The sequence below is a fragment of the Oncorhynchus keta genome, unplaced genomic scaffold, assembly GCF_023373465.1.
Source record: "Oncorhynchus keta strain PuntledgeMale-10-30-2019 unplaced genomic scaffold, Oket_V2 Un_contig_7098_pilon_pilon, whole genome shotgun sequence".
Taxonomy (NCBI): Eukaryota; Metazoa; Chordata; class Actinopteri; order Salmoniformes; family Salmonidae; genus Oncorhynchus; species Oncorhynchus keta.
The window spans coordinates 82,891-108,027 of NW_026289253.1; the positions used below are offsets into that span (position 1 = coordinate 82,891).

Below are 25,137 nucleotides of genomic sequence, written 5' to 3' on the forward strand. Positions count from 1 at the left end.
ACTGTACTCTACAGTCTACTATCAGGGTAGTGACCATGCTGGAGGTATGTTACTCTACAGTCTACTATCAGGGTAGTGACCATGCTGGAGGTATGTTACTCTACAGTCTACTATCAGGGTAGTGACCATGCTGGAGGTATGTTACTCTACAGTCTACTATCAGGGTAGTGACCATGCTGGAGGTGTGTTACTCTACAGTCTACTATCAGGGTAGTGACCATGCTGGAGGTGTTGCTGTACTCTACAGTCTACTATCAGGGTAGTGACCATGCTGGAGGTGTGTTACTCTACAGTCTACTATCAGGGTAGTGACCATGCTGGAGGTGTGTTACTCTACAGTCTACTATCAGGGTAGTGACCATGCTGGAGGTGTGTTACTCTACAGTCTACTATCAGGGTAGTGACCATGCTGGAGGTGTTACTGTACTCTACAGTCTACTATCAGGGTAGTGACCATGCTGGAGGTGTGTTACTCTACAGTCTACTATCAGGGTAGTGACCATGCTGGAGGTGTGTTACTCTACAGTCGACTATCAGGGTAGTGACCATGCTGGAGGTATGTTACTCTACAGTCTACTATCAGGGTAGTGACCATGCTGGAGGTGTTACTGTACTCTACAGTCTACTACCAGGGTAGTGACCATGCTGGAGGTGTGTTACTCTACAGTCTACTATCAGGGTAGTGACCATGCTGGAGGTGTTACTGTACTCTACAGTCTACTATCAGGGTAGTGACCATGCTGGAGGTATGTTACTCTACAGTCTACTATCAGGGTAGTGACCATGCTGGAGGTATGTTACTCTACAGTCTACTATCAGGGTAGTGACCATGCTGGAAGTATGTTACTCTACAGTCTACTATCAGGGTAGTGACCATGCTGGAGGTGTGTTACTCTACAGTCTACTATCAGGGTAGTGACCATGCTGGAGGTATGTTACTCTACAGTCTACTATCAGGGTAGTGACCATGCTGGAGGTGTTACTGTACTCTACAGTCTACTATCAGGGTAGTGACCATGCTGGAGGTGTGGTCTACTATCAGGGTGTGACCATGCTGGAGGTGTGTTACTCTACAGTCTACTATCAGGGTAGTGACCATGCTGGAGGTGTTGCTGTACTCTACAGTCTACTATCAGGGTAGTGACCATGCTGGAGGTGTGTTACTCTACAGTCTACTATCAGGGTAGTGACCATGCTGGAGGTGTGTTACTCTACAGTCTACTATCAGGGTAGTGACCATGCTGGAGGTATGTTACTCTACAGTCTACTATCAGGGTAGTGACCATGCTGGAGGTGTTACTGTACTCTACAGTCTACTATCAGGGTAGTGACCATGCTGGAGGTGTGTTACTCTCCAGTCTACTATCAGGGTAGTGACCATGCTGGAGGTGTGTTACTCTACAGTCTACTATCAGGGTAGTGACCATGCTGGAGGTGTTGCTGTACTCTACAGTCTACTATCAGGGTAGTGACCATGCTGGAGGTGTGTTACTCTACAGTCTACTATCAGGGTAGTGACCATGCTGGAGGTATGTTACTCTACAGTCTACTATCAGGGTAGTGACCATGCTGGAGGTATGTTACTCTACAGTCTACTATCAGGGTAGTGACCATGCTGGAGGTGTTACTGTACTCTACAGTCTACTATCAGGGTAGTGACCATGCTGGAGGTATGTTACTCTACAGTCTACTATCAGGGTAGTGACCATGCTTGGAGGTGTTACTGTACTCTACAGTCTACTATCAGGGTAGTGACCATGCTGGAGTGTTACTGTACTCTGCAGTCTACTATCAGGGTAGTGACCATGCTGGAGGTGTGTTACTCTACAGTCTACTATCAGGGTAGTGACCATGCTGGAGGTATGTTACTCTACAGTCTACTATCAGGGTAGTGACCATGCTGGAGGTGTTACTTACTCTACAGTCTACTATCAGGGTAGTGACCATGCTGGAGTGTTACTGTACTCTACAGTCTACTATCAGGGTAGTGACCATGCTGGAGGTGTGTTACTCTACAGTCTACTATCAGGGTAGTGACCATGCTGGAGGTGTTGTTACTCTACAGTCTACTATCAGGGTAGTGACCATGCTGGTGGTGTGTTACTCTACAGTCTACTATCAGGGTAGTGACCATGCTGGAGGTGTTACTGTACTCTACAGTCTACTATCAGGGTAGTGACCATGCTGGAGGTGTTACTGTACTCTACAGTCTACTATCAGGGTAGTGACCATGCTGGAGGTGTTACTGTACTCTACAGTCTACTATCATGGTAGTGACCATGCTGGAGGTGTGTTACTCTACAGTCTACTATCAGGGTAGTGACCATGCTGGAGGTGTTGCTGTACTCTACAGTCTACTATCAGGGTAGTGACCATGCTGGTGGTGTGTTACTCTACAGCAGGGGTGTCAAAGTCAAATGGACGGACTAGCTACAAGCCGAGGGCCGGACTGGGTGAAAAATGTGACCATGCTGGAGTGAACCTAATTGTATGTATATTCCAATATGATCAGATCTACTATCAGGGTCAGTAATCTTTAATTTTCAACAGACACAAAAAGACAAATTTCCTTTATATAAAAATCCCCATAACATGAACATTAAATGGAGGCACCATCAGTAGCCTATATTTTCTATTTTAGCAAAAGTGGGCTAAATTTACTTCAAAGAAAAAAACAATAATAGCAATTTTCTATCATCCATCAACTGAAATATTTTAAAATATAATTGGATTGAAATACAATAAAATAAAGTGCAAAAATCTATTAATCAAAAACAACACTTTGTTTAAGGAGAAGTAACATGCAGTGAAAACAAATATTAAACTTGAACTTTTAAACTTGAACTGAGTAAAAACTCTAAATATGTGATTGCACAGTAATGTTCACTTGTTTGTTGAGGTGATGTTGGTGGTGTCCCATCTTTTCCACAAGTTCATCAATGTTCGGGGTAGGCTCTGAGCTGAGGAAATCCTCAGAATTGAGTGACCATGACTTCTGTGTGATGTTTTGTTCAAGTTCATCAAAGAAAACAGTTGTTCACAGTATGTCTGCCAAACTACGTTTGAGCAGCCTGGATAGCTGGGGCATTGTGTCGGGGAGGAAACGGGCGAACTCCGCAGCACCCACTGCCGCATATTTTGCCCTCAGTGCATCATTGCATTGGAGGTCAATCAACTCCATTTGGAGGTTTGGTGGTGACTTTCCACGTCAACAGCAAATGGGTTACCGAGCAGTTCCAACCTGCTTTTTGTGCTTCAAAGTCAGTGACCATGCTGGAGAAAGTCAGCGGCAAGCATACCTATTTTATCAGCCAACTGTGCGCTCGGGAACGCACTGGTAGAGCTTCTCTTTCATGGTCTGGCAGCTGGGAAAGTGGACCATCTGTCTCCCACAGAGTCAGTTTGGTTTTAAATGCCTTCACTGTACTGTACATATCAGAGATGACAGTCTAGCTGCAAGTTCATTCAGATGGTATGTCACACAGAAAAGCCATTTCACACAGCTGGAGTTGTGTTGTGTCTTTCCCTTTGCTGTCCAAGAACAGTCTCCTATCGAAACATCTTTGGCACCTTTCCCTGGCTTAGCCATGCACCTCTGTGTGATGGCAAATCACCATGCTCCGTTTCTAACTCCGTCAGAAATGCCTTGAACTGGCGGTGATTCAAACCTTTGGCTCTGATAAAGTTAACTGTGCGCGTGATGATGCTCATTACATGCTCCATTTTGCTGGAGTGTATGATACAATGATAAGCTGTCAGCTCACCTGTCGCGTTTTCTATCTTTTCCCGTATCTTCGCCACCAGTCCGCTCCTGTGACCAGGTGCTGGAGGTTGTGTTTTTCCCAAGGCAGCTCCATCTCATTTACATCTTGACACCTCTTCATACAAATCATGCCCCGTAGTGACCATGCATAGGACGTAAAGCCAAAAACTCCTCTGTCACGCTTAGGCTGGAGTCCACTCACGGATGAAAATTGACAACTGGGCAATGTCAGAAATGTCGGTGCTCTCATCCACAGCCAAGGAATATGCAATGAAATCTTTTCCCTTTTTCACAAGCTGCTCTTTTAGATTGATGGACAACTGGTCTACTCTCTCGGCAATGGTGTTTCTGCTCAGACTCACATTTAAAAAGAGTTGCCTTTTTCTGGGCAAACTTCGTCACAAACTTTAATCATGCAGTTTTTGATGAAATCCCCCTCCGTAAATGGCCGGGCTGATTTAGCGATCTCTTCTGCCAAAATAAAACTGGCCTTGACAGCAGCCTGGCCTTGTGATTTGGCTTTTTGAACAGAGCCTGTCGAGATTTGAGGCCTCGTTTTAATTCCTCTGCCTTTTGTAGCCTTTGTTCCATGTCCATATTCTTGTTTTTGTCCGCGTGTCTCGTTTCATAATGGTCAGATTATACTCTTTCAGTGCCACACTTTCTCCACACAGAAGACACACAGGTTTTCCAGCTACCTCCGTGAACAAATACTCCGACTCCCACCTTGTTTGAAACCCCGGTTCTCAGTGTCCACCTTCCGTTTTGCCATTTTTGATGGGTATCTGAAAGTTAATTTTACTGTGATGCTGACAACTGCTGTGCCAATAAATATTGAAATGAGCCTACTGCTGGTCACCGTTGCATTGTGGGAAATGTAGTATTGGTGCGTGTACAGTCTGCGGGCTGCCGGGCTGCGGTGCGGGCCGGTTCTAATAATAAATCAAGATCATGCTGGCCGGATGTGGCCCGCGGGCCTTGACTCTGACATATGTGCTCTACAGTCTACTATCAGGGTAGTGACCATGCTGGAGGTATGTTACTCTACAGTCTACTATCAGGGTAGTGACCATGCTGGAGGTGTGTTACTCTACAGTCTACTATCAGGGTAGTGACCATGCTGGAGGTGTGTTACTCTATAGTCTACTATCAGGGTAGTGACCATGCTGGAGGTGTTACTGTACTCTACAGTCTACTATCAGGGTAGTGACCATGCTGGAGGTGTGTTACTCTACAGTCTACTATCAGGGTAGTGACCATGCTGGAGGTGTGTTACTCTACAGTCTACTATCAGGGTAGTGACCATGCTGGAGGTGTTACTGTACTCTACAGTCTACTATCAGGGTAGTGACCATGCTGGAGGTGTGTTACTCTACAGTCTACTATCAGGGTAGTGACCATGCTGGAGGTGTGTTACTCTACAGTCGACTATCAGGGTAGTGACCATGCTGGAGGTATGTTACTCTACAGTCTACTATCAGGGTAGTGACCATGCTGGAGGTGTTACTGTACTCTACAGTCTACTACCAGGGTAGTGACCATGCTGGAGGTGTGTTACTCTACAGTCTACTATCAGGGTAGTGACCATGCTGGAGTGTACTGTACTCTACAGTCTACTATCAGGGTAGTGACCATGCTGGAGGTATGTTACTCTACAGTCTACTATCAGGGTAGTGACCATGCTGGAGGTATGTTACTCTACAGTCTACTATCAGGGTAGTGACCATGCTGGAAGTATGTTACTCTACAGTCTACTATCAGGGTAGTGACCATGCTGGAAGTATGTTACTCTACAGTCTACTATCAGGGTAGTGACCATGCTGGAGGTGTGTTACTCTACAGTCTACTATCAGGGTAGTGACCATGCTGGAGGTGTGTTACTCTACAGTCTACTATCAGGGTAGTGACCATGCTGGAGGTATGTTACTCTACAGTCTACTATCAGGGTAGTGACCATGCTGGAGGTGTTACTGTACTCTACAGTCTACTATCAGGGTAGTGACCATGCTGGAGGTGTTGCTGTACTCTACAGTCTACTATCAGGGTAGTGACCATGCTGGAGGTGTGTTACTCTACAGTCTACTATCAGGGTAGTGACCATGCTGGAGGTATGTTACTCTACAGTCTACTATCAGGGTAGTGACCATGCTGGAGGTGTTACTGTACTCTACAGTCTACTATCAGGGTAGTGACCATGCTGGAGGTGTGTTACTCTACAGTCTACTATCAGGGTAGTGACCATGCTGGAGGTGTTGCTGTACTCTACAGTCTACTATCAGGGTAGTGACCATGCTGGAGGTGTGTTACTCTACAGTCTACTATCAGGGTAGTGACCATGCTGGAGGTATGTTACTCTACAGTCTACTATCAGGGTAGTGACCATGCTGGAGGTGTTACTGTACTCTACAGTCTACTATCAGGGTAGTGACCATGCTGGAGGTATGTTACTCTACAGTCTACTATCAGGGTAGTGACCATGCTGGAGGTATGTTACTCTACAGTCTACTATCAGGGTAGTGACCATGCTGGAGGTATGTTACTCTACAGTCTACTATCAGGGTAGTGACCATGCTGGAGGTATGTTACTCTACAGTCTACTATCAGGGTAGTGACCATGCTGGAGGTATGTTACTCTACAGTCTACTATCAGGGTAGTGACCATGCTGGAGGTATGTTACTCTACAGTCTACTATCAGGGGTAGTGACCATGCTGGAGGTATGTTACTCTACAGTCTACTATCAGGGTAGTGACCATGCTGGAGGTATGTTACTCTACAGTCTACTATCAGGGGTAGTGACCATGCTGGAGGTATGTTACTCTACAGTCTACTATCAGGGCCAGGCTGCCATGCTGGAGGTATGTTACTCTACAGTCTACTATCAGGGTAGTGACCATGCTGGAGGTATGTTACTCTACAGTCTACTATCAGGGTAGTGACCATGCTGGAGGTATGTTACTCTACAGTCTACTATCAGGGAGCCAGTGACCATGCTGGAGGTATGTTACTCTACAGTCTACTATCAGGGTAGTGACCATGCTGGAGGTATGTTACTCTACAGTCTACTATCAGGCCAGGCTGCCATGCTGGAGGTATGTTACTCTACAGTCTACTATCAGAGTAGTGACCATGCTGGAGGTATGTTACTCTACAGTCTACTATCAGGGAGCCAGGCTGCTCATGCTGGAGGTATGTTACTCTACAGTCTACTATCAGGGTAGTGACCATGCTGGAGGTATGTTACTCTACAGTCTACTATCAGGGAGCCAGGCTGCTCATGCTGGAGGTATGTTACTCTACAGTCTACTATCAGGGCCAGGCTGCTCATGCTGGAGGTATGTTACTCTACAGTCTACTATCAGGGCCAGGCTGCTCATGCTGGAGGTATGTTACTCTACAGTCTACTATCAGGGAGCCAGGCTGCTCATGCTGGAGGTATGTTACTCTACAGTCTACTATCAGGAGCCAGGCTGCTCATGCTGGAGGTATGTTACTCTACAGTCTACTATCAGGGAGTGCCAGGCTGCTCATGCTGGAGGTATGTTACTCTACAGTCTACTATCAGGGAGCCAGGCTGCTCATGCTGGAGGTATGTTACTCTACAGTCTACTATCAGGGTAGTGACCATGCTGGAGGTATGTTACTCTACAGTCTACTATCAGGGAGCCAGGCTGCTCATGCTGGAGGTATGTTACTCTACAGTCTACTATCAGGAGCCAGGCTGCCATGCTGGAGGTATGTTACTCTACAGTCTACTATCAGGAGCCAGGCTGCTCATGCTGGAGGTGTGTTACTCTACAGTCTACTATCAGGGAGCCAGGCTGCTCATGCTGGAGGTATGTTACTCTACAGTCTACTATCAGGGAGCCAGGCTGCTCATGCTGGAGGTATGTTACTCTACAGTCTACTATCAGGGAGCCAGGCTGCCATGCTGGAGGTATGTTACTCTACAGTCTACTATCAGGAGCCAGGCTGCCATGCTGGAGGTATGTTACTCTACAGTCTACTATCAGGGAGCCAGGCTGCTCATGCTGGAGGTATGTTACTCTACAGTCTACTATCAGGGAGCCAGGCTGACCATGCTGGAGGTATGTTACTCTACAGTCTACTATCAGGGCCAGGCTGCTCATGCTGGAGGTATGTTACTCTACAGTCTACTATCAGGGAGCCAGGCTGCTCATGCTGGAGGTATGTTACTCTACAGTCTACTATCAGGGAGCCAGGCTGCTCATGCTGGAGGTATGTTACTCTACAGTCTACTATCAGGGAGCCAGGCTGCTCATGCTCCTCTAACCTGTGAGAACATCCTGAAACCCCTACAGATGATCCGGTGAGCATCTACACTGTCAGTTCACTATATATCTATAGCATCTTTCTGTTGGTCTGTGTGTCGGTTGTTCGGTCAGTCCGTCACTGCTCATGCTGGTGTCTGCCTGTCTATATTCATTCATAGTCTGTCTGCCTGTCGCTTAATTCCTAGTCTGTGTGTCTGTCTGTCTATATTCCCAGTCTCTGTCTATATTAATTCCCAGTCTCTGTCTATATTAATTCCCAGTCTGTGTGTCTGTCAGGCTATATTCCCAGTCTGTCTGTCTATATTCCCAGTCTGTGTGTCTGTCTGTCTATATTAATTCCCAGTCTGTCTGTCTATATTAACTCCCAGTCTGTCTGTCTATATTAACTCCCAGTCTGTCTGTCTCTGTCTATATTAACTCCCAGTCTGTCTGTCTATATTAACTCCCAGTCTGTGTGTCTGTCTTAATTCCCAGTCTGCGTGTCTGTCTGTCTATATTCCCAGTCTCTGTCTATATTAATTCCCAGTCTCTGTCTAGATTAATTTCCAGTCTGTGTGTCTATATTAATTCCCAGTCTGTCTGTCTATTAATTCCCAGTCTGCGTGTCTGTCTGTCTATATTCCCAGTCTGTCTGTCTATATTCCCAGTCTGTGTGTCTGTCTGTCTATATTAATTCCCAGTCTGTCTGTCTATATTAACTCCCAGTCTGTCTGTCTATATTAACTCCCAGTCTGTCTGTCTATATTAACTCCCAGTCTGTCTGTCTATATTAACTCCCAGTCTGTCTGTCTATATTAACTCCCAGTCTGTGTGTCTGTCTGTCTATATTAGTTCCCAGTCTGTCTGTCTATATTAACTCCCAGTCTGTCTGTCTATATTAACTCCCAGTCTGTCTGTCTATATTAACTCCCAGTCTGTCTGTCTATATTAACTCCCAGTCTGTGTGTCTGTCTGTCTATATTAGTTCCCAGTCTGTCTGTCTATATTAATTACCAGTCTGTGTGTCTGTCTATATTAACTCCCAGTCTGTCTGTCTATATTAATTCCCAGTCTGTCTGTCTATATTAACTCCCAGTCTGTCTGTCTATATTAACTCCCAGTCTGTCTGTCTATATTAACTCCCAGTCTGTCTGTCTATGTAACTCCCAGTCTGTCTGTCTGTCTATATTAATTCCCAGTCTGTCTGTCTATATTAACTCCCAGTCTGTGTGTCTGTCTATATTAACTCCCAGTCTGTCTGTCTATATTAATTCCCAGTCTGTCTATATTAACTCCCAGTCTGTGTGTCTGTCTGTCTATATTAACTCCCAGTCTGTCTGTCTATATTAACTCCCAGTCTGTCTGTCTATATTAATTCCCAGTCTGTCTGTCTATATTAACTCCCAGTCTGTGTGTCTGTCTGTCTATATTAACTCCCAGTCTGTCTGTCTATATTAATTCCCAGTCTGTCTGTCTATATTAACTCCCAGTCTGTGTGTCTGTCTGTCTATATTAACTCCCAGTCTGTCTGTCTATATTAACTCCCAGTCTGTCTGTCTATATTAACTCCCAGTCTGTCTGTCTGTCTATATTAGTTCCCAGTCTGTCTGTCTATATTAATTCCCAGTCTGTCTGTCTATATTAACTCCCAGTCTGTGTGTCTATATTACCAGTCTGTCTGTCTATATTAATTCCCTGTGTGTGTCTGTCTGTCTATATTACCAGTCTCTGTCTATATTACCAGTCTGTCTGTCTATATTCTCAGTCTGTCTGTCTATATTACCAGTCTGTCTGTCTATATTAATTCCCTGTGTGTGTCTGTCTGTCTATATTAATTCCCAGTCTGTATAGAGCTCTGTCCAGAATTCTCTGCACAACTGGCCTGCCATACAGACTATTCCAGGGACCCGTTGGTCTTCATGCAGATACAGTCCCAGTGATGTTGAAGATCACAGATGATCTCATTGAGAAGGTGGATGTTGGTAATGTTCAGTTGAGAATATGGTTGACTGGATTACTGTAAAAGTACTATGAGACAATTTTAAAGGGGCTATAGAATAACTATCTTTAAAGTAATGACTCGGTACGTCGGTTATAAGATTAAAGCGTATTTTAATAACACTTCACGTTACATTTGACCACTTTTAGATTCTATAAAATAATAAAAGAAAGTTGCTAGCGAACGCTACGCTTATCACTCGTCACTTGCTCATAAGTGGAGAATTTTCGTTCTCACTTCCACTTCCTGTCGCAAAGCATTCTGGTAATTGAAGTCTAAGACGCAATATGCCGAAATAGCTCCATCATCGCATGACTGCTAATGATGGTTCGTCTAAACGAGTCATGTATAGTGTAGAGAATCATTGTACCATCTGAACCACTGAAATATATTTTCATGAACTAATTTTGTATTATTTTTTTTCAGCTGTTTGAAGCTGGTGTACAAAACCGAGGGTAAAAAAAAGATGCCTAAATCTACGGACGGGAAGCATTGGAAATGACACACATCAGACTTGCTTTCAACCAGAAGACACATCTATAACTCACGTGAATTTTGGTCGGGTCGCCGACAAAGCTACATATTGCACTTTTAATTAGTTCGTGAGGAAGAGAACTCCAGACCGATATTGAGAAATGAATTTGTCAAATTACCTGGGTTTCATGGATGTTGGAAATGTTAAATGTACAATTGGGTATCTAGTGGACTAGATTACTGTGAAGTTCCATGGCTATGTTTACACAGGGAGCCCCATTCTAATCTTTTTTTTCTTCTTCACTCATTGGTCTTTTGACCAATCAGAGAAGATCTGATGTGATTAGTCAAAAAGACCAATTAGTGGGAAAAAATATCAGAATTGGGCCTCCTGTATAAACAGTCTAGAATTTTTTTTTATCACATTATTCTAGGTGAAATAGGCCCCCAGACACCACAGGAGGCTGTGTGAAGGGAGAACGGATGATAGAAATGTCTGGAATGGTGTGAAAACCATATATCTAATGTGTTTGATTTCATTAATTCTGTCCTCCCCAATTGAAGTGCCACCAGCCACCTGTTGTACAGCTGATGTAGGCCTACAAAAATTAACTCATTTGAATCAAGTTATTCTAGATCAGCCTTTTCAAACCTCTCCTCCGGGACCCCCATGTTTTAGTTTTTGCCCTAAAATTAAACTAATGAACTCTTATCATTTTTTTCTTTATTTAACTTGGCAGGTCAGTTAAGAACAAATTCTTATTTTCAATGACGGACTAGGAACAGTGGGTTTGGGGCAGAATGACAGATTTGTACCTTGTACCTAACCTTCCGGTTACTAGTCCAACACTCTAACCACTAGGCTACCCTGCCGCCCCATCATCAAGCCACAGATTATTTGAATCAGGTGTGTTAGTAGTAGGGCAATTTTATTTTATAATACTTTTATGAAAATGTTTGTATCTACATGCCCATGGACTACAGTTGAAAGCTAGCTGGCTAAATCTGACACATTTACAGAAACGTTGATTTATGTACAGCATCTCTTGTCAAATACATTCTCAATAAATGGAATGTGTTTATGTGAGTTGGTCTTTAATACGTGTAATTAGTTCAATGTAACGTCATATTGTAATCAGTTTGTTTGGGGTTGTTTTGCAGAATCATTGTATATCGTTGGTAACTCTGGATAAGAGCGTCTGCTAAATGACTTAAATGTAAATGTAACCCATCCTATCATGTTACCGCAACACAGATATGACCGTAAAAGCGTCCTTCTGCCAAACCTTGTTGTCACTCTGCCCTCCGCTGGTAGCACTGAAAAACATCACCCAATCAAATCCTGAAATAAAATATAAATCCGCTTTTACCAGACACACTTCACGCAGGTGTTCAGCCCAGAGAATATGAATGTATGAAGACGTTATATGACATACATATGAACATATAATTTTTAAAACCGATATACGTGTTGAACGCGTCGACTGTGTTGAAATGGGAAGTAAAAGCCTACATTTTATAAGGAAGTAGAGACGTAACGGTCGAAGAAACATGTTTGAGGTTTGTAGCCTTTTACAATTTAATATAGAAACGTGTTTGAGAAGTGACTATTCTAGAGAGAGGTGATTTGTGAAGTTATTACAATACTGATTTCAACTTTCAAGAATAATATTGATTAGCCTAATTTAATATGTTGTGATGTTAAAGGCTCTGAGGTAGGGAGTTGTTGTTATAGGCGATTGGTTGCACATTATCGTGATTTGCTATCCGCGTGATCCCCAACACCGTCAACACATTGCGTTGTTTCAATTCCAAGAACACGTGCGTCGGAATTGTGTAAATCTGTCGCTAAAGAAACTAGTCCGTCTCGTCAAATCGGCAAAGTAAAAGTGACGTGCAACAATTGGCACATTAAAAACGATGTAAATGTTGACTAAATCAGGGTTTTCAAAAAGTCGGTCCGCCCACCCTACCGTTTTGCAACGGGTTGGTGAGGTTTACACTAATGAATACACACACCCCAGTTCTGGATCTATCAAACGTACTTGTTTTAATGTTAAATGATGAGACGGAGGCATTGACGCGAGAAACCAGTCTTGTTCAGGTCGTTGCAATCACTACATCCGGGTATCTCAAACACACCGGTAAAAACACGAGTTGCAGTAATTAACCTGTACCACCAGATGGCATCACTGTGCCATTTTACACCGATAAATAGTACTTGCCAGACGAACCAATTATTCCATATTTGGACATTTTCCTGCATAACGAAGCAATGCGTGTCACCTTATAGGCAACTACTAAACCGTAACAAGAACCTATGGAGTCTAGGCTGTATCCTCTTAAAGGGTTAGGAAGAAATACCTGTCAGCTAATTATACGCCCCGAGTGGCGCAGCGGTCTAATGCACTGCATCACTACATACCCGGGTTCAATCGCGGGCTCTATCACAACCGTCCGTGTTCGGGAGACCCGTAGAGCGGCGCACATTTTGTCCTTGGTCTTCCGGGTTAGGGGACATCATATGACATAAATATGAACGTATAATAAATAAACCTAAAGGTGTTGAACCCGTTCACTGTGTTGAAATGGGAAGTAGCCTACATTTTTATAAGGAAGTAGGGAAATAACTGTCGAATTTTTTTAAAAGTTTGAGGTTTGTAGCCTTTTACAATTTATTATAGAAAAGTGTTTGAGAAGTTAGACTATTCTAGAGAGAGGTGATTGAGGGGAAGGCCTTCATTGTAAATAAGAATTTGTTCTTAACTGACTTGCCTAGTTACATTTGAAAAAGTAACTGTAATGTCTTCTTGGTAAATTATGATAATGTCTACTACCGTCTTTCCATGTAAAGTAGATGTCTGCAATGTATTTTTGTTGTGTGTGGAGCCCATGTAGACTAGCTGTTGTTATGGAGTCAGGGGATCCAACCAGGTAGACTAGCTGTTATGGGGTCAGGGGATCCAACCAGGTAGACTAGCTGTTGTTATGGAGTCAGGGGATCCATCCAACCAGGTAGACTAGCTGTTTGGAGTTACCAGGAGTAGCTGTTGTTATGGAGTCAGGGGATCCAACCAGGTAGACTAGCTGTTGTTATGGAGTCAGGGGATCCAACCAGGTAGACTAGCTGTTGTTATGGAGTCAGGGGATCCAACCAGGTAGACTAGCTGTTGTTATGGAGTCAGGGGATCCAACCAGGTAGACTAGCTGTTGTTATGGAGTCAGGGGATCCAACCAGGTACACTAGCTGTTGTTATGGAGTCAGGGGATCCAACCAGGTAGACTAGCTGTTGTTATGGGGTCAGGGGATCCAACCAGGTAGACTAGCTGTTGTTATGGAGTCAGGGGATCCAACCATGTAGACTAGCTGTTGTTGTAATGGAGTCAGGGGATCCAACCAGGTAGACTAGCTGTTGTTATGGAGTCAGGGGATCCAACCAGGTAGACTAGCTGTTGTAATGGAGGGGATCCAACCAGGTAGACTAGCTGTATGTCAGGGGATCCAACCAGGTAGACTAGCTGTTGGAGTCAGGGGATCCAACCAGGTAGACTAGCTGTTGTATGGAGTCAGGGGATCCAACCAGGTAGACTAGCTGTTGTAATGGAGTCAGGGGATCCAACCAGGTAGACTAGCTGTTGTAATGGAGTCAGGGGATCCAACCAGGTAGACTAGCTGTTGTTATGGAGTCAGGGGATCCAACCAGGTAGACTAGCTGTTGTAATGGAGTCAGGGGATCCAACCAGATAGACTAGCTGTTGTTATGGAGTCAGGGATCCATCCAGACCAGTCAGGGGATCCAACCAGGTAGACTAGCTGTTGTTATGGAGTCAGGGGATCCAACCAGGTAGACTAGCTGTTGTTATGGAGTCAGGGGATCCAACCAGGTAGACTAGCTGTTGTTATGGAGTCAGGGGATCCAACCAGGTAGACTAGCTGTTGTTATGGAGTCAGGGGATCCAACCAGGTAGACTAGCTGTTGTTATGGAGTCAGGTAGACTAGCCATCCAACCAGGTAGACTAGCTGTTGTTATGGAGTCAGGGGATCCAACCAGGTAGACTAGCTGTTGTTATGGAGTCAGGGGATCCAACCAGGTAGACTAGCTGTTGTTATGGAGTCAGGGGATCCAACCAGGTAGACTAGCTGTTGTTATGGAGTCAGGGGATCCAACCTGTTGTTATGGAGTCAGGGGATCCAACCAGGTAGACTAGCTGTTGTTATGGAGTCAGGGGATCCAACCAGGTAGACTAGCTGTTGTTATGGAGTCAGGGGATCCAACCAGGTAGACTAGCTGTTGTTATGGAGTCAGGGGATCCAACCAGGTAGACTAGCTGTTGTTATGGAGTCAGGGGATCCATCCAGGTAGACTAGCTGTTGTTATGGAGTCAGGGGATCCAACCAGGTAGACTATGTTATGGAGTCAGGGGATCCAACCAGGTAGACTAGCTGTTGTTATGGAGTCAGGGGATCCAACCAGGTAGACTAGCTGTTGTTATGGATCAGGGATCCAACCAGGTAGACTAGCTGTTGTTATGGAGTCAGGGGATCCAACCAGGTAGACTAGCTGTTGTTATGGAGTCGGGGATCCAACCAGGTAGACTAGCTGTTGTTATGGAGTCAGGGGATCCAACCAGGTAGACTAGCTGTTATGGGGTCAGGGGTTAGCTGCTGTTATGGAGTCAGGGGACCCAACCAGGTAGACTAGCTGTTGTTATGGGGATGTCTAGCAGTGGGGATCAAATTAATAATTTTGGACTGTGTATGTTTAAATACAACAAGAAGTATCTGAATCAAATCAAATCAAATCAATTCATATAGCCCTTCGTACATCAGCTGATATCTCAAAGTGCTGTACAGAAACCCCGCCTAAAACCCCAAACAGCAAGCAATTCAGGTGTAGAAGCATGGTGGCTAGGAAAACTCCCTAGAAAGGCCAAAACCTAGGAAGAAACCTAGAGAGGAACCAGGCTATGTGGGGTGGCCAGTCCTCTTCTGGCTGTGCCGGGTGGAGATTATAACAGAACATGGCCAAGATGTTCAAATGTTCATAAATGACCAGCATGGTCGAATAATAATAAGGCAGAACAGTTGAAACTGGAGCAGCAGCACGGCCAGGTGGACTGGGGACAGCAAGGAGTCATCATGTCAGGTAGTCCTGGGGCATGGTCCTAGGGCTCAGGTCCTCCGAGAGAGAGAGAGAGAAAGAGAGAAGGAGAGAATTAGAGAACGCACACTTAGATTCACACAGGACACCGAATAGGACAGGAGAGGTACTCCAGATATAACAAACTGACCCTAGCCCCCGACACAAACTACTGCAGCATAAATACTGGAGGCTGAGACGGGAGGGGTCAGGAGACACTGTGGCCCCATCCGAGGACACCCCGGACAGGGCCAAACAGGAAGGATATAAGCCCACCCACTCTGCCAAAGCACAGCCCCCACAGACTTCACATCTCTAGGGGGTAGGTAACTCATGATACCTGGTGACTTCACATCTCTTAGGGAAATGTAACTCATGATACCTGGTGATGTCATCTCTAGGGGGGTGTATCATGATACCTGGTGACTTCACATCTCTAAGGGCTTTCATCAAGATAAGCAATGTCATCTGTAACATCACCATCAGTATTGGCTTTATGGAAGGTGACATAGTGGCAATACACCCTACATAGGGAGCTGTTATGTCACCCTTTATACACACTTTATATTGCTTATGAAGACTGTATATATGATATATAAAGCCTTTATAAGTTGTATTTAGTTTAATCAGTCTATCCTTCTGCTTTACCAACACCAGAGACCATGGTGGAGAGAGTTGGACCAAGCCTGGACCTGAGAACACCAGAGACCATCGTGGAGAGAGTTGGACCAAGCCTGGACCTGAGGACACCAGAGACCATGGTGGAGAGAGTTGGATCAAGTCTGGACCTGAGGACACCAGAGACCATGGTGGAGAGAGTTGGACCAAGCCTGGACCTGAGGACACCAGAGACCATGGTGGAGAGAGTTGGACCAAGTCTGGACCTGAGGACACCAGAGACCATGGTGGAGAGAGTTGGACCAAGTCTGGACCTGAGGACACCAGAGACCATGGTGGAGAGAGTTGTATCAAGTCTGGACTTGAGAAAGGTGAGTTTTAACTGAATTGTTTTCAAACCGAAATATGATGAAAGAGTTCATTATACTTGAGTCCCAGACAAATAACACAATCATGATCTATTTTGTCAAACCAACTTAAAGGTAGAGTCAGCGATATGACGTAGATGCACAAAGTAAACAGCATAGTGGGTACATTTATACAACAACTAAGAGCGTTGGAGCATTAGGCTAAACTTCTCTGTTTTGGTCCCGTGGCTACCACTCTGTAAGAGAGTGAAGAGAACCCTTTCACATGGGCAGATACTGTGTGTGACTGTGTGAGAGAGAAGTCGGGCATCTTGCTCATCACAATATCTGTGGTGTTGCTCGTACAACATAATTTATCTGACTCTTGTTGTGGTAATTTCCTGTATAACTACGTGATGAGAGAGCAAACCACACACAAGTCAGAGTTATATTATAAAGTCCATCTTTAAGCATATATGAGCTTCACCATAGCCCTTTTTGACTCTCGGATCAATTCAGTGTTGATAAATGAATTCTCTGAGAGTCCCTACAACACAATTCTTAGTATCATTTATAGCCAAGACACACCCCTCTCAACTCGCATAACGAACCACAGATCTTAGGAACAGTTCACAAAGAACCTTTTACTTGAAAGAGGAGTATCCCATAATTCATAGCATTAGCTATAAATTACCGTTCAGTTTGGTCTCTTTAACTGAGGTTCTGATCTTGTTCTTGGTACCACTTAGGACCAAAACATTACCTCATCCAATGGCATATATCAATTGTCAATTCTAGATACTCCCATCCCAAATTACACCCCTCTTCTCCCCACTCGTGGAGAAGCTCACTAAGGGGAGTGAACCTCTAGGTCATATACTATGAAAGATATGTTCAACATCAGAAGAGGTGGTATAATGGTCCCAGACACTGCCATACTCCTCCCCAGACAGGGATAAGAAGGGAGTGACTGGAATACAGACATAATGGAGCCCTTTACATGGTTTAGGAATAGTTACAGACACATTCCCATGAGAAGACAATGTTCCATTCTGTCCTCCTCCCTTCTGATATTCTACATAGCACCAGATGGTTTAACAAGGTACAAATCTGTCGTTCTGCCCCTGAACAGGCAGTTAACCCACTGTTCCCAGGCCGTCATTGAAAATAAGAATTTGTTCTTAACTGACTTGCCTGGTTAAATAAAGGTAAAATAAAAATATGAAGACGAGCCTGACCTCTCCCCTCTCCGGGCCCCAAGTGACTGAGCCCTAGCTGAGAAGGGATTACTGCCACTGCCAAACACTATAGTCAAAGGGAAACATTCTAATAATGACAAGTATCTCACAAGCATATTACGAAAATAAAACATCTTATCTATGTGACCCAACTAATTCTGATTCACCCTTTGCACATGGCTAGAAACTGTGTGGGACTGTGAGAGAGAAGTCGGGCATCTTGCTCATCACAGTATCTGTGGTGCAGCTCGTACAACATCATTTATCTGACTCTACCTTTAAGCTCTCATCCTAGAATCTGCCAGAAATCAGACCCCAACATCTAGAAAACACTGAAAAACTGGACCAGAACCTCTACTGTTTCCTCAGTCAGGCAGGAGACCGCTTCCTGTTGTCGATGACTGTTTGCCTCAACAACAACAAAAAATCTTCAATCAAATTATTACTTGTATTTGAACTGCAACAGTTCCAGACCAGAACGATGTTTCCTGCTTCCACAAACATTCATTAATGTGACACTAATGTCAGATTATGGTCTGCTAATGAGTGTACATTCTGAGACTGTTGCTCACTTATATTCATTTTTATTACAATTCTATTTAATGATTATTAATTCATTATTACATGAGATTGTCCATTTTAAATAACTACTACTTTTGACTTCAGGGATTCCTCAGAGCTGTAAGACTTGTGACCATGTTGAGGTAAGTCATAATGTCAATTCTTACTTTACGTACCTGCAGGAGTCAGGCACAGTCTCAAAGCCAGGTGTATAGTGACCAACCATTCATACTGGTATATAGACAGTCCTGTGTTCTGCTTTAGTAATATAAACACAGTCTCAAAGCCAGGTGTGTAGTGACCAACCATTCATACTGGGATATAGACAGTCCTGTGTTCTGCTTTAGTAATATAAACACAGTCTCAAAGCCAGGTGTGTAGTGACCAACCATTCATACTGGGATATAGACAGTCCTGTGTTCTGCTTTATTAATATAAACACAGTCTCAAAGCCAGGTGTGTAGTGACCAACCATTCATACTGGTATATAGACTGCTTAGTAATATAAACACAGTCTCAAAGCCAGGTGTGTAGTGTTACTGGGATATGTCCTGTGTTCTTTAGTAACACAGTCTATGACCAACCATTCATACTGGGATATAGACAGTCCTGTGTCTCTTTATTAATATAAACACAGGTCAAAAGCCAGGTGTGTGACCAACCATTCATACTGGGATATAGACAGTCCTGTGTTCTGCTTTATTAATATAAACACAGTCTCAAAGCCAGGTGTGTAGTGACCAACCATTCATCCTGGTATATAGACAGTCCTGTGTTCTGCTTGTAGACATGCAGGATTTTAGCTGTTGTCATATTTTGTCATTAGACAGTTTAATTGATAAATCACCAGCATTCCATGTAACATTGAATAAATATATCCTGTGTTCTTTTTATTAATATAAACACAGATTCAAAGCCATAGTACTGACCTTAAAGAACTTTCTATTGAAACTTCCATTGAGCATGCTTTTTAGTCAGCACTATACTCAATCTGTCTCAGGAAACAGGTATGTAGTGACCATGCTTGTCCATGTTGGGACTCCACACTGGCTTCAGATTGAACCCAGTCTTCCACTGTCCAGGGAGTGACAATGTTCAGGTAAAAATAACTACTTTTAACATTTCATGTCCACCTGCTAGTGTATAAACCCATTACCTTTGGGAATAGTCTTCTAATCCAACCCTCCATTTGACCATTGACCTTCTCTACCATATCTTGTTGTTGCCCTCAGACCAGGGAGTTATGAGTGCACCCATTCATACTGGGATATGAGGGGACAGTCCTGTGTTCTGCTTGTGAGAGAGATGTCATTCTGAAGTATCACTTCAGGAACTGGGGACCCTACAGTCAACTTCTGAAAGACATGCAGTACACAAGGTGGTCCATTGCTGGACATCACTATGAGTTCGGTGAACTGGAGGAAGTTCATCTGCCACACTTTGTCTGTTTAGGTAAAACCTGAAATAGTATTCAGAAAGACATTTCCATGTGTTCTGCTTCCTGAATTAATTTATAAACTATTCTGTGAGTTTGAGTTTACTTGATCTGGTACCTCACAGTCTTTGTGTTTCAGTTTATGAATAATTCACATTTGTCTTTCTGCCTTTGTAATTGTGTTGTTCAGGGACCAACCCTTCCTGAGGAATGAGATGAAGTCCCTTCTTCTGTAGAGGAACATGGAGTGTCTTTAGAGGAAGTGCATGAGTCACCAGATTCCATGTTAAGATTCTCCACCAAGTAGATTCATGTATATAGATTCTCCATCCTGTGTTCTCAGCTAGTTAATATAAGCTATATCTTTTCTTGGAACGTAGATGTCCACTGTGAGCTGATGCTCTATCTGACAGTGAAAAGGGAAACATAAATTTGTTCGCCTTTACCTGTTCCCCTAAACACAGTCTCAATACAGGTGTGAGGGACCATTATTATAGATGACCTCAACTAACCACTGGTGCAGTTTATGTTGACACTCATTACGTGAAGATAAGTGTGTTGCTAGTTTTCTGAATAATGATTGAATTAGACTGTACATTGACTGGCTGGGTCGTTTCGCAGGCTGTGGAACAACAGGAAAAAGCCTCAAGGGTCTTCTTCAAGGCTTCTCATCTCCAGACCAGAGCGGTCCTTCAAACTATATAGTTTCTTCAGACTGAACATTCCCTGTTCTACCTCCATCAATCCACAGGTAAAGTTTAAGTAGAATAAGAACATGAATCTGACATTTAAGTCACATTTCTATGCATTGATCTCTCTGTCGCTCTGTCTCTCTCTCTCTCTCCGTCTCTCCCTCTTCCTCTCTTTCTCTCTCTTCCTCTCTGTCTCTCTCTCTCTCAGTCGCTCTCAATTCAATTCAAATGGCTTTATTGGCATGGGAAACATATGTTTACATTTCCAAAACAATCTCTCTCCAGAAGATTCATCTCTCTCTCTGTCTCTCTCGCTCTCTCTCTCTCTGTGTCTCTCTCTGTCTCTCTCTCTCTCTCTCTGTCTCTCTCTCTCTCTGTGTCTGTCTCTCTCTCTCTCTGTCTCTCTCTCTCTCTCTGTCTCTCTCTCTCTGCCCTCTCTCTCTCTCTGTCTCCTCTCTCTGTCTCTCTCTCTGTCTCTGTCTCTCTCTGTCTCTCTCTCTCTCTCTCTCTGTGTCTCTCTCTCTCTCTGTCTCTCTCTCTGTCTCTCTCTCTCTCTCTGTCTCTCTGTCTGTCTCTCTCTCTCTGTCTCTCTCTGTCTCTCTCTCTCTGTCTCTCTCTCTCTCTCTGTCTCTGTCTCTTCTCTGTCTCTCTCTCTCTCTCTCTGTGTCTCTCTCTCTCTCTCTGTCTCTCTCTCTGTCTCTCTCTCTCTCTCTGTCTCTCTGTCTGTCTCTCTCTCTCTCTGTCTCCTCTCTCTCTGTCTCTCTCTCTCTCTCTGTCTGTCTCTCTGTCTCTCTGTCTCTCTCTGTCTCCTGTCTCTCTCTGTCTCTCTCTGTCTCTGTCTCTCTGCTCTCTCTCTGTCTCTGTCTCTCTCTCTGTCTGAGAGATGTCATCTCTCTGTCTCTCTGTCAGGAACTCTGTCTCTCTACTCTCAACTCTCTCTCTGTCTGCAGTCTCTCAAGGTGGTCCATTGCTGGTCTCACTGTCTGTTCTCTGAACTCTGGAAGTCTCATCTGTCTCACACTTTGTCTGTTTAGGTCTCCTGTCTCTGTCTCTCTCTCTCATTTCCTGTCTCTCTGTCTCTTACTTCTCTGAATTCTGTAAACTATCTCTGGGAGTTCTGCAGAAGTCTCTCTGATCTGGTACCTCATATTCATTTTTTTCAGGGCGATTGTGAAAATAACAGGGATTGACATTGAGATGGAGTTATTGTGATGATGAGAGGACAGCATGGAAAGAGAAAGTATCACAAGGTAGGAGCATATTTATTTATTTATTTATTTTTATTTCACCTTTATTCCAGGTAAGCTAGTTGAGAACAAGTTCTCATTTTACAGCTGTTACCTGGCCAAGATAAAGCAAAGCAGATGCACTGTTATGAGAAAGAGGTGTGGAGTCAGGCGCAGAGAGCAAAGATGTGGGAAAAACAACACGCTTTAATGTCCCGGAAACATAACATGAACAAAAGTGGAAACACAAATGAACAGAAATATAAACGGACAGCGTGAAACCCAAATGCCAACAAAAAAATACACTCAAACAAGGAAACAGGAGAACAAGCCCGCACGAAACAGAAGCGGGCTGAACAGACTATATATACCCCATCCCAACAACCAAACTAGAAACAGGTGCTACCAATTAGACAGAACTAAACGAACACAGAACAACGGATCGGCGATAGCTAGTAGACCGGCGACGACGACCGCCGAGCGCCACCCGAACAAGAAGGGAGTCACCTTCTGTAATATTCGTGACAGCGACACAAACAACACAGAGTTACTCATACAGTCAATAATACAATAGAAAAAGTCTATATACACAGTGTGTGCAAATGAGGTAAGATAAGGGAGGTAAGGCAATAAATAGGCCATGGTGGCGAAGTAATTACAATATAGCAATTAAACACTGTAATAGTAGAGGTGCAGTAGATGAATGTACAAGTAGAGATACTGGGGTGCAAAGGAGCAAGATAAATAAATAAATAAATAAATAAATACAGTATGGGGATGAGGTAGTTGGATGGGACATGTCAATCATAACTTAGTACTTTAGTACCAGATGTTATTCAGAGTGATATAACCTCATGTTGTTTATCTTTCAGATGAATACATCTCTGACACCCGTTCAACTAGTAAGTAACCATGAGAGTTAGAGCTTTCAGAAAGTATTCAGACCCCTTGACTTTTGCCACATTTTCTTACGTTTCAGCTTTATTCTAAAATGGATTAAATCAATCTACACACAATACCCCATAATGACATCACAATACCCCATAATGACATCACAATACCCCCCATAATGACATCCCAATACCCCATAATGACATCACAATACCCCATACTGACATCACAATACCCCATAATGACATCACAATACCCCATACTGACAAAGCAAAAACAGACAAAACTGAAAGCTTGGCACACCTGTATTTGGGGAGTTTCTCCCATTCTTCTCTGCAGATCCTCTCAATCTCTGTCAGGTTGGATGGGAGTGTTGCTCCACAGCTATATTCAGGTCTCTCCAGAGATGTTAGTTCGGGTTCAAGTCCGGCTCTGGCTGGGCCACTCAAGGACATTCAGAAACACCCAGGTGAACCTTCGCCCCAGTCTGAGGTCCTGAGCTCTCTGGAGCAGGTTTACATCAAGGATCTCTGTACTTTCTCCGTTCATCTTTCCCTTGATCCTGAATAGTCTCCCAGTCCCTGCCGCTGAAAAACATCCCCACAGCATGATGCTTCCACCACCATGCTTCACCGTAGGGTTGGTGCCACCACCATGCTTCACTGTAGGGATGCTTCCACCACCATGCTTCACTGTAGAGATGGTGCCAGGTTTCATCCAGATGTGACGCTTGGCATTCAGGCCAAAGAGTTCAATCTTGGTTTCATCAGACCAGATCATTTTGTTTCACATAGTCTGAGAGTCTTTTAGGTGCCTTTTGGCTAACTCGAAGCAGGCTGTCATGTGCCTTTTACTGAGGAGTGGCTTCCAGTCTGGCCACTACCATAAAGGCCTGATTGGTGGAGTGCTGCAGAGATGGTTGTCCTTCTGGAAGGTTCTCCCATCTCCACAGAGGAACTCTAGAGCTCTGTCACCTCCCTGACCAAAGCCCTTCTCCCCGATTGCTCAGTTTGACTGGGCGGCCAGCTCTATGAAGAGTCTTGGTGGTTCCAAACTCCTTCTATTTAAGAATGATGGAGTCCACTGTGTTCGTGGGGACCTTCAATGCTGCATACATTTTTCGGTACCTCTCCCCAGATCTAGGCCTCAACATAATCCTGTCTCTGAGCTCAATTTCGAGGCTCATAGCAAAGGGTCTGAATACTTATGTAAATAAGGTTCTGTTTATTTTTAATACATTTGTAAACATCTGTTTTCACTTTGTCAGTATGGGGTGTTGTGATGTCATTATGGGGTATTGTGATGTCATTATGGGGGTGTTGTGTGTAGATTGATGAGGGAAAACATTTATTTAATCCATTTTAGAATAAGGCTGAAAACGTAACAAAATGTGAGTGAACAGTCAAGGGGTCTGGAATACTTTCTGAATGCTCTGTACAAACCAATGGCATGAGGCCAGTCAACATGGTTTACTGTAAGACCTGGACTAGTCCTGATTATAAAAGACTGTCTTCAAGAACTGTCTTCAAGCCTGGTTCTGAACAATGACATCTCCTCCAGGACTTGATGTAGATTAGCCTGGGAATGCCCCAATGTCCTCCAGGACTGTAGATTAGCCTGGTTCTGAATGACATCCTCCTCCAGGACTTGATGTAGATTAGCCTGGTTCTGAATGCCCCAATGACACATCTCCTCCAGGACTTGATGTAGATTAGCCTGGTTCTGAATGCCCCAATGACATCTCCTCCAGGAGCCTGGTTCTGAATGATGTCAGGACTTGATGTAGAACCTGGCCCCAATGACATCTCTCCAGGACTTGATGGACCCAATGACATCTCCTCCAGGACTTGATGTAGATTAACCTGGTTCTGAGGATGTCCTGGTTCTGAATGACATCTCCTCCAGGACTTGATGTAGATTAGCCTGGTTCTGAATGCCCCAATGACATCTCCTCCAGGACTTGATGTAGATTAGCCTGGTTCTGAATGACCCAGTCTGTTTTTCTATGTTTGTGAAACCGTCCCTAAATGTGAATATGTGATATGTTCAGGTCATTATTGTAAAAGAGAATGTTTTCTCAAGACTTGTTATTTTAGGAGTCTGCTTCTAAATGACTGAAATGTAAATGAACAAATGTAGTTATATTGTAACCTGACTCTCTTAGGTGCTGTGTTGGGGGCAGGAGGTCCGGCTGAGAGCAGTCTGACCGGTTCTGCAGAGCAGCAGCTGCGTTCTGTACGGACAGAGTTTGTGAAACGGCGATGTCAAGAGCTGTCCTGGATGGTCTGCTGGACGGACTCCTGCAACACACAGTCATCAACCAGGGAGGAAATGGAGTCAGTGAAGGTGACGCTGAGAGGGCAGAGAAGGCACGTGACATCATCGACATGGTGTTGAGAAAAGGAACTGAGTCGTGTTCCAGGATGATCAACCTTCTTGGGGAGCTGGACCACTGTCTTTGTTCACAGCTTCAGATCA

At 44.1% G+C, this 25,137-nt stretch overlaps 1 long non-coding RNA gene and 1 pseudogene across 2 annotated transcripts; both read left to right on the top strand.

Moving 5' to 3' along the window:
- The first annotated feature begins 7,129 nt into the window (after window positions 1-7,129).
- Window positions 7,130-8,077, top strand: LOC127926184 (uncharacterized). Of its 2 annotated transcripts, XR_008123529.1 has the most exons (4): window positions 7,130-7,197; window positions 7,301-7,351; window positions 7,548-7,649; window positions 7,900-8,077. It is a non-coding gene; the product is annotated as an uncharacterized LOC127926184 (long non-coding RNA). The 2 variants fall into 2 exon arrangements; XR_008123528.1 differs by lacking the exon at window positions 7,130-7,197 and having other exon boundaries at window positions 7,283-7,379; window positions 7,525-7,649.
- A 12,349-nt stretch (window positions 8,078-20,426) lies between these two features.
- On the top strand, window positions 20,427-25,133 carry LOC127926182 (uncharacterized; annotated as a pseudogene).
- The last annotated feature ends 4 nt before the right edge of the window (window positions 25,134-25,137 follow it).